Source organism: Cnephaeus nilssonii, assembly GCF_951640355.1.
Source record: "Cnephaeus nilssonii genome assembly, chromosome: 10".
Lineage (NCBI taxonomy): Eukaryota > Metazoa > Chordata > Mammalia > Chiroptera > Vespertilionidae > Cnephaeus > Cnephaeus nilssonii.
This window is the reverse complement of record NC_137081.1, coordinates 61089724-61110343: the sequence shown is the minus strand read 5'-3', so window position 1 is coordinate 61110343 and position 20620 is coordinate 61089724. Positions and strand designations below refer to the sequence as shown.

General features: G+C 41.8%; 1 protein-coding gene across 4 annotated transcripts in view; it reads left to right on the top strand.

Moving 5' to 3' along the window:
- The window catches only part of FMNL2 (formin like 2), a 304070-nt gene that overhangs the window by 54741 nt on the left and 228709 nt on the right, over positions 1 to 20620 (top strand). The window lies entirely within an intron of this gene.

Genomic DNA, 20620 nt, shown 5'->3' with positions numbered 1-20620 from the left:
GTTTCAGTATACCCATGATAGACAGCATTGCCTGTTGATTTTTCCAAAAACCTTTCCTAATTAGTTAGGCCAAAGAGATTCTTTGAGTTTGAAGGTGAATGTGAACATTTTCTACATTATTAACCAATTATATTTTTCTTCTGCTTAAGAAAAAAAATCTCCATCACCTATTTATTTATTGGGCCTCATTGTTTGTCTCATGCACAGCCTTTTGTATAATAGCTCAGAGGTCAGCTAACCTTCTTATCGAAATGGCAGATAGTAAATACTTTAGGCTTTGTGGTCCAGGTAGTTTCTGTCCCAGGTACTCAGCCCTGCTACTGTAGGGTCAAAGTGGCCTCAACAGTAGGCAGACTAATGAGTGTGGCTGTTCTCCTTATGGACACTGAAATGTGAATTTCACATCATTTTTACATACCCTGAAATAATCTTCCTCTTCATTTTTCAACCATTTAAAAATGTAAAAACCACTATTAACTCATGGGCTGTGCAAAAATGGGCAGAGGGCTGGATTTGACCCTTGTAATAGATGACAACTCATTTAATTTTTTACTGTTTTTCCCCACTTCCCTCTTTAGATCAGCATTTTAGACCATAGAAATTAAACTCTTTTTACATCATCAAAGAAATTTAAATTTCTGGCCCAGCCACTGTGGCTTGATGGTTGAGCATTGACCCATGAACCAGGAGGTCACAGTTTGATTATGGGTAGGGCATATGCCTGGGTTGCAGGCTCGATCCCCAGTAGGGGGCATGCAGGAATAGCGATGGATGGTTCTCTCTCATCATTGTTGTTTCTATCTCACCCTTTCTCTTCCTTTTTCTGAAATCAATAAAAACACATTAAAAAATAAATTTCTAATTAGTTTTGCCGTTATTTTGAAAGTTAGACTGTTCTTGCTAAAGATTGAATCCCAAAATACACATGATATAATTCTGGTGTTAGAAAATTATTTTTTAAAGGATTAACTTCAATTCATTTGGAATTTATATTGATATTTAGTGGTGTTGGCTATCTAAATTTATTTGTTTTCAAGTAGCAAACCAATTGTGGATCATTTCTGAATTTCATAGTATTGAGATCCCAGCTGTGTCTTGGGTGCTTTTGATCTCAGTCTTGCATCATTATAATGCCCCCACTTTTCACTTATGGGCAAGAAGTATGGGACCAACAAGTGATGCAAGTTCCACTTAGTTCTTGGCTTCTCTGTTTCTGTTTGAGCTTTATAGGGTAGTCAGTTGGGACCTCTGTAAACATAGTAGATACGTGTGGAAATAGTTCCCTAAAAAGAAAGCTTATTTTATGTACATACATATTTTTCATGAAGAATGACAACCTGATCTCCCACACTAAGAAATAAATGTGCAGGTATATATATATCTATATCTATATCTATATCTACATCTATATCTATACCTATACCTATATCTATACCTATACCTATATCTATATCTATATCTATATCTATATCTATATCTATATCTATATCTATATCTATATATCTATCTCTCTATCTCTATCTATACCTATACCTATACCTATACCTATATCTATATCTATATCTACCTATATAAAGAGGTAATATGCAAATGAGCTGGGACACCGTAACAGTCACGACCAGCTTAGGAGGAGGCTGCGTGCGCACATGGGCCCGGAGCAGAGACGCAACACACAGGAGGGCCCGCCCTTGCTGGGAGACAGTGTGCCAGCAGTCCCGCCTCTGCGCGTGAGCTGCAGAGGAAACACCTTTTCTGACCGCTCATTGGCTAAGCTCCCTGTACGCCACTCGCAGTGTTCTTGGTAATTTGGGTAATAAGAATCCAAGAAGGTGATCTAGGGTTTTTCCACCACACTCCTGGAGGAACAAACGAAGGTCCGCTGCTGGAGGGGCTAAGAAATGTCATATCCTGCCATAGCCGGTTTAGCTCAGTGGATAGAGCCTCGGCCTTTGGACCGCAGGGTCCGGGTTCAATTCTGATCAAGGGCATGTACCTAGGTTGCAGGATCCTCCCTGGCCAGGGCCCAGGTCAACACTCATGCAGGAGATAACCAATCGAAGTGTCCCTCTCACATTGATGTTTCTCTCTGTCTTTCCCTCTCTTTTCCACGCTTTCTAAAAATCAATGGAAAAATATCCTCAGGTGAGGATAAAAAAAAAAAGAAATGTCATATCCTATGAAAGAGACATCTTGAAAATGCCTAAAGTTGTCATTTTTTCATGGTGAAGGGAATGTAGTCTGTGTTGATGAAAACACCTTGGTGGCTGCGGCAGCTGGCAGTAGCAGCAGCAACGGGGTGATGGGGGTGGTGCCTTCCCCTGATCAGCTGGTCACCTCCCGCAGAGGGGAGCGGGCCTAAGCTGTCAGTAGGACATTCCCTGAGGGCTCCTGGACTGTGAGAGGGGGCAAGCTGGGCTGAGGGACCACCCTCCCCCCCCAGTGCACGAATTTTGTGCACTGGGCCTCTAGTTAGTTTATATAACAAACATTATCTGTTGGTTTTTGCTTTTGGAAAATATTATTATCTGTCTATCTACCTATCTATCTTGCCTGTAAGGTTTGACAAGAATTCTCTTTTGTTTCGTCATTATAGGTGTGCTAAAGTGACTCAAAATATAATTTGAGGATAAACAAAAGCCTGTTCTACTGAAAATTAGAAATCTTAATTTGCGGGAATGGTTTTCTTACTCTTGAGACTTAAAAACCTGTCTGCTCCCAATTCAGCTGACTATGAAGAATAGACACACTGCTTTTATTTTCTGAGAGCACCAAAGAGTATTCCTCCTGAACCACAGTGCTGTTAGTGTCAGTGATGGACTTGCTTTAACTTATTTTTTTGCACAGAGCTGTACTTTTTACAAACTCGGCTGAAATTCCTTTCTAGTTCTTTGGTTTGCAGAAGAAAATCCCTGCTGCAGAGTCCTTCCTCTGATCAGCCGGCATTTGCAGTTAGAATGTTCTTTCACACGTTTCTATTTTCCCACCGGATTGCCATGTACTGTGTGAAGTGAGGTGGCAAACTCCCCACAGGAGTTAAAGAGATGAGTAGTGCTGGGGATACAGGTGATGGGAAGTACAACTTGCCAACAAGTTTTAGATGAGAGGTTGAACGAAATGTCTTAATCCAAAGAGGAACAACTCCAGTCCAAGATGCCTTTGGGTTGAAATGAGATTCATTGCTTGATTATGCCCCAGATGGGCTGTGAGCTTCGCTTAGGAAACTGGTTCCAATTTTGTGTCTTTACAGTGGTCCTCAGCTACCATCTGGACTAATCTCTTAAAATTAAAGTGGAATTAGATGTGATTGTTTGACTTGAAATTTGAAGCCTGTGTTTGTATTTAGCAAGACTACCAGGATGTACTTAGAAGTTTTGTTCAGCATCCCCCGCCCTATATGTATTTGAAGAAAAATTAAAAAATCAATAGACTCACATGAAATGAGAGGCCAGTGTGGAAATGGCCTCGAATTCCTGTTTGTAAGCCAAATTTATTTTTTATAAGCCTTTAACGGAAGACAGCTTGTTCTTCTTTGGATAATTGGCCCAGGCTTTGTCCTCCTCTTTCAAATATGCTTTGACCAAAAAGACCCAACTGTGAGATGAATAGGAAAAATGAATTTGGGAAGTAAAAGAAAAAAAAGTTTGTTTTTCTTAATATGAAAGCAAAGTAGTTATATGGAATCTTTAAAAAAAATAACTTTTATAAGCTGCTGTCTCTTGACAGAGTCAGAAAGTCGATGCTTAAATTAAGCACATTCGTCACTACAGAAATGAATGGGATTCTGGAGTCTTTAATGTGGGTCTGTAAATACGAGCCTTGTTTAGTCATGGCATTTCTGCAAAAATGAACTCCTGTGCCCCCATCTCTCCCTCTCTCTCATTTCTCTTAGTGTCGTAGATCTAGACTTAAGCATTTGAACAGCCAGCGTAAGTATTTCCACATTGGAAGCCTACAGGAACTTGGCTGGATGGCCTTCTGATTTTCATGGGAGGGAGTTACTTTTCCCCTTTCTGCTTTAGGCGTCAGATACTATATCCTCGCTCTTTGGACTGAACTGGCTTGAAGAGTCAAACAGGAATGAGTCCAGCTACTAAATTTAGAGAACTGATTCATAATTTCTTGATTTTTATACAGTGGGCAGGGTTGTCTCTGACCATTGCTGCTTAACTCTCTGTGACTCTGGTAATTCAGTTCATGTAACCAAGGCCCCCCAGGTCCTGGCATGGATGGTTCCTGCCGTGGACCAGTTTCCCGGCCTCTGCAAGTATTTCAGATGTCAGACATCGTCCTCTTTTTCTCTTCCACCCCCATTAGCTACTATATTGTGGTTTTTTGTTTGTTTTTTAAACTCAAGCTTTATGCTCCTGTCTCATTGACATTTTCCAAGCCCCTTTTCAAGTATAGGAAAAGTGAGATTTAAAATAAGTGGGAAATTACATTTTGCATAGATGCTCTTTTGTCTTAAATTCTCCTCATGTGCCATTCCCACTTGCCATTTGGAAGAACAGTTATTCAGAGACCATTTGAAAATGCGTGGCCCCCTCTACCCACCTCCCCACCATTATTTCTAAAGCTCTCGAAAAGCCTGTCTCATTTCAGGACTCATAAAACCACGGAGGTGAAAAGCATTTGGCACATTGTTCAGTATTCCACGAATTTGTAGACTAAATACATTATTCTTCCTGTGGTGCATCCAAAAGATATCGTCATCTTTTAAAATTGCAATTAGCACTATTGTAAAATTGGCCGATGGAAGGTGATATACTAAAGTTGTGTGTGTTTTGGATTTAACGTTGCTTTACTTAAGGATGTTAGAGGTGACCTAATCCTGCTTCACCTGGGTATACAGGAAAGAAAATTGAAACTTTTTTTAAAAAAAATTAATAAATTACAAATGGAAGAACTTGGTAACTGGGTTTGAACAGTTTTTTAAAAATCACAAGCACAGATGGTTCACCTGGATAATTTGGAAGGAAACCAGATGAGCAGAATGCAGGGGGAGATTTAGGGAAGTTATCTGGATAATTCAGCTTCTTTGTCTTTAACTATTGGAGCCCAATTGGGTGCTTGGATGTCAGTATTACCTGCTGGAATAGTACTTGAACTTTCCAGGAAAAACAACCACAAACATTAAAAGAGACGTTGAATTTCTTAGTACCATGTAAGAAAATAAGTAAACTGAGACGTCCAGCACTTCCAGGCTGGGAACCTCAGGGGATTTCCTGGCCAGGACGGGCAGCTTGTAGTTCCTCTTCTCTCCCTTCCCTCCTCTTTTCTCCCTCTCTTCCTCCTGGTAGTCCTTCCATCCATCAGGATAAGGTCTGTGGGGAAAAGTGGCCACAATACAACATCTGTAAACATTTCACTTCCTTGTCACAGTCCCCTGAGAGCTGGCATTGGTGAAAAGCCTGCCTGTTTGTCCTTTGGCCTGGGAGTTGCCAGAGGGGAGCTAGTCTTCATTCACTGTTGTATCCCTGGGCTACCTTCATGTCCGGCCTGTGAATAGGAAAAACTCCGCATTATGGAGGCAGTGGGCTGAGTGGAAAGAATATGGCATTTGTAGTCAGACTAGTGACTTTAGGCAAAATACTCAATTTCTCTGATGCTTATCTGTAAAATAGGAATGATGTCTAGTTCAAAGAGGTGTGAGAACTAAAATTTACATAGGAGGTAAAGTGCTTAATACGTTTCTAAAAAAGAGTGAGCCCTGGTTGAGTAGCTTAGTTAGTTGGTTAGAGTGTTGTCCCGATATGCCAAGGTTGCAGGTTTGATTCCCATTCAAGGCACATCCAGGAATCAACCCATAAATGCATAAGTGGAGCAACAAATCAGTGGTTTTTTTTTCTCTCTCACTCCTCTCTCCCTTCCTCCCTTCCTTTCTCTCTTTCTCTAAAAATAAATAAATAAAACAAATCAGTAAATAAAGAGAAAAGAAGTTGCTAAGAACATAAACATTTCATCACAGGGAAAAATTTTGTGACTGTTTGGTGATGGATGTTAAACCAGACTTGATGTGATCATTTTGCAATATATACAAATATCAAACCATGGTTGTACACCTGAAACGAATATAATGTTATGTGTCAATTCCATCTCAGGTTTTAAACAAAGGGTAAAAGTGGCCAGATGATTTAGACGAGAAGGCAATTCTGATTGTTTTGGGTGGAAACATTAGGAAAGGCTTTGAAAAGAAGGCGTCATTTAAGCTGGGTGTAGAAGGAATGGGTGTGCTCTGGAGAGCTAGAGACAAGCCAAATGGAGAAGACTGTGGTGCCTCATAGGAGGGAAAGCTGGGTGGTGCCCAGGGGCAGCCGACAGCTTAGCTGGCTTTCTGGGTGTGTGATAACTAATCTAGAGCAGCCCCCTCGCACTGGTGCTGGGATCCCCGACCTGAGGTGGGGTTTGGGAACAAGACCTCCCCTGCCTCAGGCTGTGGTGTGGCAGAGTGGGAGCCTGAATATTTTCAGAGAAAAGTCAAAGCATGAGCCAGCTGACTACGCCAAACAAAACTGTGGATCCGAAGGGTAGAGGAGTGGAAAGTGGCAAAACAGGACACGAGTGAGAATGTTTGAAGCAGTGGCTGAAAGGGGAGCCTAGAGGATCCTTTGAGCCAAAGATGGTTTCTACTGTGTCTTTTTAATAGATGCTGGCGATCCTGGACATGAGTGCCAGCAACTTATTAAATGTTCTCTTCGTAGTATTGACAGCCAGTATGAGACAAAAGGCTGGACAGGTAGGTTGAAGCGGTGGTGGTGAAAACATAAAACCCTAAATGTCAGTGTCAGGTTTGGACTGGAAGACTCTGGTAAGATGTTGTTGAAAGTTTTTTTTCTTCCTTTTCTTGCGGGGGGGCAGGTAGGGAGGGGAAAATAGTGACAAAACGGGGATTATGTTTGAGGAAGATGGATCTGGCATTTGTAGGATGGATGAGATGGTTTTGACTTTCTAGGCAGGACATTGAGTTGGTGCCTTTACGTCTGGAGGTGGAATTTCCAAGGCTTTGTGACTGATTTGATTTGGAGGATGGGAGATAAGGAAGGAGTGAAAAAGTGGCTTTCATATTTTTAATAATGTGTTTTCTCATTTAATAGCTATTTGCATGAGTTCTATGTGGCGGGCAAAGTGCTAGGTACTGGGTGTGCAGTGCTGAGCAACTGTGTGCGGATAGGTGGGAGGAATACGGTGAACAGTGGCTCTGAAGTTGTGAACCCTGGACACGGGCAAAGTGTGACATTTCCTGAAGGAGGGCAGGCAGTGAGGAGTTGGCTTGGAGACACCGGTGATGAATTTTGTTGTGATGAGTCTAGTTTGAGGTCAGTCGTGGCAAGTAATCAATTATAAAATTAGACATCTTGGGCAGAAGTTAGAGATGGCAGTAGATGGAAAGTGGATGAGAAACAGAGGTCATGTAAATATTCAAGGGCAGAGGGCAGGAGCCAGGACTTGGCCAGCAAAGCGTAGATTTTCAGGGACAGAAGGAAGATACAAAGAGGAGTGAAAGTTGAAATTTGAAAGTATAACTTACACACACACACACACACACACACACACACTTGAAGAAAACTGTAGAAAAATGTGTGTGTGTGTGTGTGCGTGCGTGTGTGTGCATGCGCTTTAGAACAAGGTTTCTTAACCACAGTGCTAGTTTGACATTTGGGGCCAGATAACTTAGGTTGTGGCTGGCTGTCCTGCACACTGTACATTGTAGGATGTTTAGCAGCATCCCTGGGTTCTACCCACGGGATGCCGGGGGTAACCTTGGGCATCAGTCTCTCTTCCCACTTGTGACAATCACAAATGTCTGCGTCCATTGCCAAATGTGCCCTGGCGGACGGAATCACCCAGACTTGAGAACTGCTTCGTAAGTTAGGATGTTGTCATTTTCTTTGCTTTTTTTCATGAATTTCCCTCCAGGGAAAGGTTTGAACCTTGATTTGGCTGCAAGGGTTTTTTTTGCAGCTCAGTTCTCAGTGAAGTTACAGACGGGAAACATTGGAAATGATGCGGTGAAGCGGTTTCCTGGGCTGGAGAGGAGGCGCGGCCTTGCAGGGCTGTTTCACTGCAGCTCCCCACGGGCCTGCGCCTGTGATGTGACTGCACTTGTGGACATCAGTGTGGGGGGAGTAAACTCTGGAAGTTCAGGGCATTTATTGGTTTCAACAGGAGTATTGCTTTACAGAAGTCCCTGCGCAGCCCTTCCATGTTTTCAGGGAAAACCATTCATTTAAATGTGTCATACAGAAGAAAATAGGTGTGTCCTCATAGGATTCCCTAAAAGTTCACGTTGAATACCTCCCTCCACCAAATGAATGGACATAAGAGGTGTACTCCGGTCCAGCGGTTTCTGTGTACTTACCATGGTGTCTTTTCACCTGGTAGATGAATTGTTTGAGTTGAATTGAAATCCCTTTTGATTTTGAAAGAGTAGAAAGTAGTGCTGGGAGGCAAAAAAGCATGAGCTTACATCTGTGCAAGATGTCAAAGACCACGTTTGAGACGGGGTCAGGAGTGTTCCCGCTTCTCATTTGGAGCCTTATTTTCAGGTTGGCTGTGGATTGCGGTGAGCCTGTTTGGTCAGCAGAGGGAGGATGTCCCTCCCCCTCCCTGGAGTTCTCCAGGTGCTCCCCTCTTGCCTTTGAATCTCGGATTGATTTCGGACAGGTGCTTGATGAAGAAGTGATTACTGTGGTCAGTTTGGCCTACTAAGCTATTCATAGGGCTGGAGAAATTGCCAGAAATGAGAAGCACACAGGAAAAAGAGAACTATTTCTAAGTAGTTTCAGTTGCGTTTAATCCTTTAAAAGCTTGCAAATGCCAAGAGTTGTTTTCATAACTAGAGGTGAAACGAAAGCAAAGAGATATGAAAGGATGTGTGCTTGTAGTCAGAGGCTGGGTGGAGGCCTGTGTAGGCTAGACAGATTCCCTTAATTCCAAATGGAGTTTTCAGGGAGCCTGCTCTGGGGGGTCCTTTCTCTCTTTGAAAAGAGCAAAAAGTGCCTATGACACTTTTGACTACTGAGTAAGAGCTGGACTATCCTACGAGTAAGAGCTGGACTATCCTACGAGTAAGAGCTGGACTATCCTACGAGTAAGAGCTGGACTATCCTACTAGTAAGAGCTGGACTATCCTACAAGTAAGAGCTGGACTATCCTATGAGTGTGAAGCACGTTTAGACCCCAATAGAGTTCTGCCTTGGAGACCTTGGGTTGTGTTTATTCTCCTTGATGGTAAGATAGTGGGAGGTAGAAAGGGATAAAGATTGACAGTTGCTGCCAAAGTGAATTTGGCCAAGTTCATCCATCTTTTCTCCATTGCACACTGACTCTCATTCTTTCCTTTGATTTTATTTTTGAAATAAAGTTCTTATTGTAGAAGAGTTTTAGATTTATAGAAAAATTGAGAAGGGAGTATAGAGAATTCCCATATACTCTGCCACTAGTTTCTCCTACTGACATCTTTCCTTTGTATGGCCCAATTGCCACAATTAATGAACCAGTATTGAGACATTATTAACTAAAGTCCATACTTTGTTAGGATTTTCTTAGTTTTCACCTAATGCACTTTTTTTTTTTTTTCCAGGATCCCATCCAGAATACTACATTACATTGAGTCACCATGTCTCCTTATACTCCTTTTGGCTTTGAGGATTTCTCAGACTTTCCTTGTTTTTGATAACCTGACAGTTTTGAGAAGCATTGATCAGCTATTTTGTAGAATGCCCCTCAGTTAGGATTTGTCTTATGTTTTTCTCTGATGAGTAGGCCGAGGTTATTGGTTTTTGAGAGGAAGACCACTGAGGTAAAGTGCCATTTTCATCACATCATAGTCAAGGGTGCATACTATTAACCTAAGTTACCACTGTTGACGTTGACCTTGATCACTTGGCTGAGGTAGTATTTGCCAGGTTTCTCTGCAGTAAACTGTGTCTCTCTGTCTGTTTCTCTCTCTCTCTCTCTCTCTCTCTCTCTCTCTCTCTCTCTCTCTCTCTCTCACACACACACACACACACACACACACACACACACACGTCCTCCCATTCTCCCTTTGCATACTGCACTCTGGAAGGAAGTCGCTATATGCAGCAACACTAAGGACTGAGGGGTTAGGCCCTACTACCTTGAGGGTGGCGCTTCTACATAAATTATTTGGAATTCTTCTGCATGAGAGATTTGCCCTCCACCCCCCCCCCCCCCATTTATTCTGTAATTTCTTTATGTCAGTATGGACTCCTGGAAATTTATTCTTTGGGCTGTAATCCATCACTACTTTATCTCATTGTTCAAATGGTTCCAGCTTTGGCCATTGGAAGCTCTTCTGTGTGCCCCTGTGTCCCTGTAGCATACCCTCAGTCTTGTTTTGTTTGTTTAGTTTTCAGAAGCTCTTCCTAACTTTCCCGCAATTCAAGTTCCTCTTTGATTGATTGTTTATGTGCCTTGGTAATGCTTTCTGCCCTGTGTGAAGTAGTGACAGATCACGTGCTTGGTGGCTGAATGCTAAGGCTTTGGTCTCATCTCAGCTGACCAGTTGACTTTGTGGTTCTGTTTTCTCTAAAATAAATATACCACAAGTCTTTAGCTAAGGGAGTTGTAAAAATCCAATAAATGTAAAAGGGCTTCACACATAGTAGTTATCAGTCCATGCCCATTTCTTAACCTTGTAGCACATCTTCAGACTTCCATCTCTGGGCCTTCCCATAGCTCTGGTACATGCTTATTGAATGAACCAATGGTTGTTTAATGACTACAACTCCAACACTGCATTTCATCTGCTGTTTGACCCATTTCATGTGTGTGTGTGTGTGTGTATTTAATCTTCACCTGAGGCTGTTATTCCATTGATTTTTAGAGAGAGTGGAAGAGAGAGGGAAAGACAGAGAGAAATATCAATGTGAGAGAAACACATCGATTGGTTTCCTCCTGCACAAGCCCTGACCAGGGACTGGGCTGGGGGGGACCTTGCAACCGAGGTACGTGCCCTTGATCAGAATTGAACCCGGGACCCGTTGGTCCACAGGCCGACACTCTATCCACTGAGCAAAACCGACTTGGGCCAGCCATTTCATGTATATTAATTGACAAGCTTCTCCTTTCCTACATAAACTTATAAAAATAATTATCTTATATCTTCTCACCACACATAACATCGATTCACAGGTACTTCCTCCATCTGCTGAGAAGTAAGTAATGGAGAAAGTGGAAACCAAACTGAATGTAAATAGAAAAAATAATGAGGGAAGATAAACTTTGAGGATGGTGTCATTTCCTTTTTCTTCCAGTTACCTACACCTTTAAAATGATCTCTTTTATTTCTAATCAAGTACTCGTGTCATTAGATTGCTCATGAGGGATGAATGAATGAATGAATGAATGAATACATGTTGGAAACTACATAGAATTCAGGTCTAGGGAATGGATTCAGAGGAATTATCTTTGGACGAAACAGTGATGTGGTGGTGGCATTAAATAGAGCAAAGGTGGAATGAAAACTTTACTTACATTGTTAAATTCATTGGACAGTTAGGGTGTGGCTAGCCACTGTCCTAGAGGGTTTGCAGGGAGAATTCATAAACATAAGAACATGTTTCATATACATATTACATTTTTTTTTGAGAAGAGGAGAATGAGGAGGTCACTTGTGACATTTTATAACCCCTGTTCCAAAATAACATGAAATGGAGAACATTCCATGTTGATGTTTCTCTAAGAAGCTAGTTTTGGCATGACAAGATAGGCAGGCCTTCTGCAAGACAGGCCCAGAGCGCTGAGTCCAGCGGCTGTTACTCATCTTTTCTTCTTTCATTCTTAAAACCTGTTGGGGGTTCTTACTGGTCGTTGTTCATTCCTGCCTCAGAAGAGAACGCTGGAATGAACACTTATATTCTGACATGTTAGGAAGAAAGGATAAGGGCTTGGGAACAGATGCTGAGGAGTAAATTGTTGATGGACTTGCTGGTATTAGGCAGCTGCTTTTCCCACAGCATCTAGAAATAAGTCCTTTTCACTCCTTTCATCAAAAGGAGGTTGGGTATCACTACTAATTAGAAGGCTGAATTAGTAAGGGCTTTGAGGCAAAGATTCTTCTGACATTCAAAGCATCTCCCTTTCTGGTTTTTTGGGAACACGTTTTCCTTCTGCCCTTTCTAAGAAGCTGATCTGGTTCCTGTCCCCTCACTGACCGGTACCTAGAATGTCAACCGAATGACTCGTGTTCCCAACATTCTGTCCTTGTTCTGGAGAAATGGAAGTAACTGTTTGCCTTTGGAAAATACAAAGCTTACCTGTGTGGAAATTGCCCAAATAAGCATTGCTTTGACACACAGTTTTCCTTAAATGATGCCTTGTGATTTATTTTTTTTAAATGAACATGTTGGTTGGGTTTTCCTGTGTCTACGGTGTGTGCCAGATTGAGAATTTGAGATCTTTAGATATAGGAAAGATTTTTTAAATTGAATTTATTAAGGTGACATTGGTTAATAAAATTATATAGGTTTCAAAAAAATTATATAGGTTTCAGGGGTACAATTCTATAATACATCATCTTGTATATGTATTGTGTGTTCACCACCCCAAGTCAGGTCTCCTTCCAGACATGGGAAGGATTTTGAAGACCATCTGGCCCAACTCCTTTTTATGGTTCTAGAAACAAAGGTCCAGTTGAAGTAAAGTGATTTGGGACCCCAAAACTGGTCAGTGATTATCAAAACTAACGAGTACCTGAGTCTCCTGCTTCCTGGTTCTGTGATGTTGACTTTGGTTTGTAGTGGGATTGTGAACGTTTAATTTGGCTGTCTAATTAGAAGTTCTTCCATATAGAATGGTACTGATATCAGTGGATGTTTAAAACTACGGATAATACAATAAAGTCTTTAAGAATAGATGATATGATCCATTAAGTTGTTAGAAGCTAAGGAGATGTAGAAGAGTAAGAACTGTTCTGAATTTAATATCAGTGTGATCGAATGTGAGTTTCATGTTATTTACATGAGTGCTGTTTTTCTTGTCAAGGAGGGGCTACCTCAGTTCCCAAAGTTATCTACTGTGTTCATTAGCCTTCTGAGTGAGGAGAGAGAGAGAGAGAGAAAGAGTAAGCTTGCTACTGCGCAAACATTAGGCCTCTGTTAGGTTAGAGTTAGTGTTCAACTTGAGAGAAGAACCACGGGAAGAGGAGAAAGAATTGTGGCCCAGGAGCCAGATAGTGACCTCTGCATTAAATGGAGAGTGTGTGGGAGTTACGGACCCATCATTTTATTTACCCTTTTCAGGTGTCTCACATGCTGTAGTTGAAGATATTTGGCAAATTCCCCTAAGTTGGCAATCTCAGTTCCTTCTATAGCCCACACTTCTTTTCGATTCTGACTTTGGTGATGGCAGTGTAGTTTTTTGTCTGCATGGTGTTAGAAATTGAATCACTGCTCTTGCCGTCATGAGCCCCATTTCACACATGAGAAATCGGAGTCTTAGAACGTAGGTAAGTTGTCCTGAATCATATTACTGGCTTAGGAGGGATCTCAAGCCCAAGTCTTTCTGACTTCAGAGTTTATACTTTTCACCATATTACCTTGCAGGTGCCACACACACACTGCCCCATTTTAAATCTGAGATGTTTCCTTTACCTTATTTTCTTACTGATAAGAAGTTCATTGTTTTCTTCTTTTTCATTACTCTGTAGTGCCTGGCATAGGACCACAATGGAAACATTTGTTTAAAAATGTGTTTTTACTGATTTCAGAGAGGAAGGAAGAGGGGGAAAGAGAAAGAAACATCAGTGATGAGAGAGAATCATTGATCGGCTGCCTCCGGCACCCCCCCCCCCCCCCCACTGGGGATTGAGCCCACAGCCCGGGCATGTGCCCTTGACCGGAATCGAACCTGGGATCCTTTGGTCTGCAGGCCTACACTCTATCCACTGAGCCAAATCAGCTAGGGCAATGGAAACATTTTTGTTAATGATTTAAAGGTAGCAAATGTGATGAACTGAAAGGGGGTGGGGGCGGGAAAGGCAGAGGCTTCTGAGCCACTAAGACTTATTTATACTGGCTCTATCACTTTGTAACCTTGGACACACAAAAAATTAAGTTCTCTAGGCATGTTCTCTAGGCATCAGTTTCCTCACCTTAAGAAGTGGGGAAGCTATTATTTGTCACTCTGGGCTGGTGTGACAGTAGAAGTGACGTGCCCTGGCCAGTGTGGCTCAGTTGGTTGAGAGTCATCCCATCTACCGAGAGGTTGCAGGTTCGGCTCAATCCCCAGGAGGGGCCGTGGAGGAGGAGCCGAGCCATATTCCAACCATGGATGTTTCTTTGTCTTTCTTCCTCGCCTGGCCACTGTCTCTAAAATCAATAAAAACATATTTTAAAAGATAGAGTACATTAAACTTGCAGCGCTGAGCACGTAATAGGTAATGCAATGAACGAGTGGCCACCATTATACTTATGTTGATGTTAAGTTAATAAAAACCTAAAATGTTTCTTTCATTTTCTCTCTCTACTTTTCTCCCCCTGCCTAAAGACTGAGTATGTCATTTCCCCTCAATGCCGTGGACTGAAGTTTAATGTTATCAGATTCCTTTTTTTTTTTTTTTTAATGCCCTTTCCTTTGCCCCACCCAGTCGTTCAGGGAAAAACTCCCGCAGCCTAGGGCAGAGTGGAGAGTTGCCCAGCTTTGCAGGCTGACTCCTGGCGGGGCCTCTCTTCAGGGAGCTGGGCTGAGCTTGCATGGAAATCAGTCTCTTTTCTTCATGTCTTTTCGTCCTTCCTCACAATTCTCTGTTCACTGGAAAAGTCCCCAAAGCTTTTCTTCTGCTGAAAGGTGGCCCAGGAGCCAGATAGTGGCCGCTGCAGTAAGTGGCAAGGAAGCTGTTTCTTCCCATGTTGAGTTTTTGTCTGCCACATTGACCCCGTTGACTCCTGCCGCTGTCATCTCTGCCCTGTGTTCAGAAGCCACTAACATTGCACTTTATATGGATTGGGTCATCCTCCTTTGTCTGTTTATTAGAAACAGTCTCTTTATCTTCCCTTTCCTTCAACATCCTGGGAGAAATGGTGCTTCTAGGCAGAGAAAATGTATCACCATGATGAGTAAGAAGAAATCACCAGTGCAGTACTTGGCGCACAGTAGGTACTCAGTAGATGAAAGAAACTACCGCCCTTGTAGCACTGTCAACATGTTCAGTGTTTTGGGGGGCCTGAGAGATCTGTTTATAAGGATGAGAGTTAGAGTCAGTAACTTGGGTTGGAAAATCACTCTTGCGTCTCTGAATGACATGAGGATGGGCAGTGGTTAGGAATGGGTTGGAAAGTTTTTTTAGGTAAGTGGATTAATCGTGTTGCTCCAACTCTGAATGAGGTACATATTTGAAATTTACTTAAAAAGCCTTGGATTACCTTCTGCTTGTAGAATAATTGAAAGACAGTGCATATTTGTGCTAGGTTATAATATGTAGCACTTAGGTCTTTTTTATATACTTTAAACAGTCTATGAGAACATCATAGATTAATGTTCTCACCTGTGTCTTTGTTGCATTGTGTTTCTTAGGATGAATGCGTAGGCTTTGCCAATTGACTTCTAAAATGTTTATGAATTTAAAATCTCTGGGGAGTGAAAATTGAAATGACAGTATATGGAGCGTCACATTTACTGGGAAACGGCTGGCTTAGTATTCTTATCCTGTTTGTTTCCCAAGCTGTAGATGATAGCAGTTAGCAATCAAGTGAAATTCAGGAGTTTTGTGGTGTTTTCTCCCCCCCTCCCCCTACCCCCCCCTCGGAGTAGTTAGTTCTGAATGCCAGACCTGGGTGAAATGATTGCTGTGCATTGATATCTAAATGAATCCTTAGGGCATGCTTTAAAAAAAAAATTAGAAGTTGACTAAGAGAGAAAGGGCACACAGTTGGCTTCATAAAGTTCTTCTCAAGCTTTTAGAGTCGTAAGTTAGGAGCTTTGATGGAATACTGGGAGGTCCTTCCTGTGCTTTCTTACCTCTTCCTTCATTAATGCAACACGATAGTCAGATGCTGCAAGGAAATCAGAGAATGATTATGCCAAACCATCAGCTGTTTTCTGTCCAAATCCAACTGCCTTGCATGAGGTGTAAGTTCACTCTGTGTGGAGGATAAGGAAAATCCAGTTAGAGTATGAAGGTGATAGAATACAATTTATTTATTAATTCTTTATATAGTAATTTTTTTTTTTTGAGTGAGGAAGTAGAGAAAGGAAGTAAAATCATGGTCCCTATCCTGAACTAAACTGTGGTCAGAGTGTATTTTTTAGGAGCTCAAAAAAAGAGGTGAAGAGCAGAGAGTAAGTTTTCCTGACTGTGGAGGAAGTTAAGGACAGGAGTGTGATGGAGGTCATGAGAAGGCAGTGGTAGAGGTGGAGGGTTTTATATGATTTGTGGTATAAGCTTTCTATTTGATGTGGGATATAATCGAGAGGCTCAGATGAAGTTGATGGTGCTAACAGTGACTCTGGGTAGAGAAGACATGTTGATCAAGACCTAGTTTATGACTGTGCTGGTGATGATATTGATGCTTAATTGAGGACTTAGTATGTGCCACACACTTTATATCCTTTCCCCTATTTAACCCCCACGATGATCATTTTCAGATGGTAGCTTAGAGGAGTAAATAATTTGCCCAGGGCCATCTAGTAAGCGCTGGAGCTGGGATTTGACACCATGATGTAATGCTGTTCCTTCTAGATGAAGTCAAGGTCAAGGTTATTAAAATAAATACTAATGAAAACAGAGAAATATTTCAGAGACAGAAGTCACAATATTTAGTAACAGACTAGGTGTGTGAACTGAAGGCAAAACGAGAAGAAAAAATAAGATTTTCAAATTACAATCCTGGAGGAAAAGGAAGACCATAGTGCTAGTGAGTGGGTAGGAAGAATAAACAATGGGGGTCTGTCTCAGTCCTGTTTATGGGCCCCTCTTCCTAGAAAACGGCCAATAGTGTTAATTTCATCTTTCAGAAAACAGCTGTTCTGTCCAGTGCTCACTGTCAACACGGAACACAGGTTGTGAACACAGTGCTTTTGTTCCAAACTCCTGTCACACAGGGGCGTTGTTGACGCCAGCAGCAGACCAGTGCCCGTTCCCCGTGGAGCCAAGTTCAAACATCATGCCATCCTGTGGGCCTCTGGTTTGGCTAATGACATGGTGGTTGTCTCATTGGCACAGGACAGTGATAGTCACTGATTGGCAAGGTCCTCCCGGGGAAGGACCACACTCATGCTGACTAGTCCAGATTAGCCCTTCAGAACCACCAGGAGAGCCAGCCCTTGTCGGTTACTACTGAGTGGCTGTAGCGTTCATTCTGAAAGTGATTGTCACGGCCCCAGGGTTCTTAGGCCTGATCAGCAGCATGTAGCTGATAAGATTTCTCACTGGCTCAGGGGGAATGCTGGCTAAATCTTGTCTTAGGGATTATGATTTCCATACAGCTGTCACGGGGCCCAAGCCTGCTTGAACACCATCTCTCCCTCATTTCTGTACATTAATGTTTTTTCTTTTTTTCTTTTATTCACTGTGAATCATTAAGCGTTTTTGTTCCCTTCATGCAAGGTTCTTATTTTTCTGGGTGAAAAAGTGAACTCAATAAAAAATTTACTTGATTAGAATCAGCTCTCCTTAGGAGAGAATATTAATGTTGTGAGCAGTGTGGCCTTACAGACAGCTGTCTAGCTGTCCAGAGGTATAGTTGTACCCTTCGTCCAAAATTATATCCTCCACCTGCTTGCTACAAAATCATCCAATGTACCGGTAGCTGTTCATTAGCTCTAGTTAAAGGAGAAGCTACCATTCCTGTCCCTGTGGTCTCTGGATTACATAGAGAAACACTCCCTGTAAAGAAACATTATCCTTTCCCTCTCTCCTCACCTCTAGCAAGAATTTCCTGTTAGGAAAACGATATGAAGTCCTTGGTTAAGTTTGCATTACCTTTCCTAAGGGCTAGTTGGCCAAATACACTGTCCTAAGAGAATTAGGTACAGGCAAGTAAGTTTTTGATACGAGCTGAGGAAAGAGCGAAATTCTGGGAAGGGAAAGTGAAATTATGCGAAGCTTGAACAAATAGTGGGCATAATTGGTTGTGTATTTGGGTGTGTATGTGTCAGTGAAGTGGTGAGTATTTTACATGCCACTAGTGGAAGAAGAATGTTGGAAGAATGGTAGATGTTTGCTCTAGACAAATACACCACTTCCTTTAAGAATTTGCTGGTAACCCACCTTTGCTGATATTATCCATTCATTTCATTGACAAGACTCTTCTGGAGAGAGAATACAGATATGAAGTCAGCCTTGAAATTCACTTCCTCCCTCTTCCTAAGAGGCCCTCGTTATGTTTAACCTACTTTGGGCCAGCCAGCTGTTTTTCTTCATTACCTTAAGTAGGACTATAGCTTACCTCATGTACTGGGGCCTAGTCATTTGTTTACCAGCTAGGGCTTGGCGTTGTCCGTCTCCAGCTTACCTCCATTCCACTCCCATTAAATCTCAGCAAATTCCTAGCACTCTGAACAGCCTGTTTCACTTGAATGACTCCTGTGTGACCAAACTCTTAGGGGGCTGAGCACACGGTGGTACCCTTTTATTTGATGTCACAAGATAACCTTTGTACCCTTTGGACTTTGCGCTTTCAATTGAGCTTGTAGTTAATTCCCAATGAACATTTCAAGTGGGCAGGGTGTGTGCTAGCCCCAGTGGGAGATGACCCCATTATGGTGGCCCCACAGCTGAGATCATAAAAGCATCCCAAGTGTCATTTGAAAGGCAAACTCTAGGTCACATAGTCATGTTTTTTTTTTTTTTTCTAGTGGGGGAGGGTGAGAGGGAGGGTGTTAATCTCGTCCATTCTAAGATTTCTGTACCTAGTGATTCTTCATCAGCTTGAAGGCTAACTGAGAAAGCACATTTCCGTTACGATGTTTTCACTCATTAGGTTCTTTCTTCTTTGTTGAACCTGTATAAATGAGACTGGTTCTTGCTGCTTTGTATTGTCTTTGAGCTCGTGGCAGGTGGCACTTGCCCCTGTGAAGGCTGTCCTTGTGTATTGTTTTCATAGGCTTAATAAGGCACAGAAAGAATAACAAAAGAGACTTTTCCTCCGGAGGAGAAGAGAAGGGAGACTAGACAGTTTGCAGTTGACATGTGGTTCTTGTATGAGTGCCCTTTCTGATCATCTTTTCTCCTCTTCATTTTTATGTTTCTTCTTACCTTCCATTTCTCTGTACAGTTAAAATTAGGAAGAAAATGTATGCCAGTCTTCTGTTGAATTGATTTCAATTTTAACTTTTTCCTAGACTAACTTATTTTTAGCACCTCTATTAATAAAAGACACCTGTCTTTCTAAAGACAATAAAATTCATGTGGGACAGAGGAAAATAGGAAAGAATTTTCCGTTCTAGTCTGGTATATATTAATTTTGTATGGTTAGATATTTAATCTCTTATCAAGAAGCCGCAGTTTTATAGCAAGCATGTCTGACAGATTCAGTATTGACAAATATAAAAAGAATTAAAGGCGGTCATGGGAAAATATAAGCCTGTCCATTTCCTTCTTTCGTGTCCATTTCCTCTATCACTTTTTCTTTCTCTTCCTCATTTTTCTGACTTCTCCACACTATTGATGTGTTTCTATTCCCTTTTCTTTCTCCTTATTGCTTTCTGTGCAGAAGGCAGGACAACCCTTGACTGGTCTTGGTAATGATAGTGAAGTTGTTTTCATATGCAGGGAAGGGACAGGATACAGTCTTCCTAGTATTTTGTTATCCATAGGTGAGGAATGCCTTTCCACCTACTATTAGTCAAAACAAAAACAAAACGGAAACAAAAAAGCAGAAAGACCTTTGGTAGAGAAAAATGGAAAAATTTGGATTGATCAAAGCATGAACTTACCAAAATACTTCTTTAGCTAGTATCTGTATTAAAGAAAAATGCATTTTTTAAAGTGAAGAAATTCATCTCTTAAGAAGATGATCCGAAAGCTAACCCCAAATGGCAGCTTATTTCTATATCTTACCTTAACCGAGTAATCAAGTGTTTCTATTGTCATTAGTTTGAACCATATGAACTTGCTATTGTTATAAGTCAAAAATAGCTGAATGACAGTGATTTCATATAAACCTGATGAGGAAATGGAGACACAGAAGAAAGGTTCATCAACTACCCTTTCCCCCAAAGTCTGTCCTTGAACCCAGTAGTCAGAGAACTAAGAAAAAACTCCCTGCCCTCCCTCCCTCCCTCCCTCCCTCCCTCCCTCCCTCCCTCCCTCCCTCCCTCCCTCCCTCCTTCTCTTCTCTATCTTTCTAAGTTAACAGATACCAAGGAATAAAGAATATCTTTATAGGAGGGACTGTGGGGAAGTCAAGGTGACTGATATTTTCGGGGGTTAGCAGGCAGCAACAGAAACCCTACCTCTCAGTACTAGGACAATAATCACACCAGATTTTAAGACAAGGCTACAATAGAGCCAGCATCTACAGAAATGAGTGTATCTAGTCACTGGCCATTTTGTTTGATTGTCTGAGCCACATTGTGCTGTCCTTGAGGAGCAGGGATTGTGCTGTTTTTCATTGCATTCCTGACATGCTTTAAAAAAGGCTGCCACCATCTACTGTAG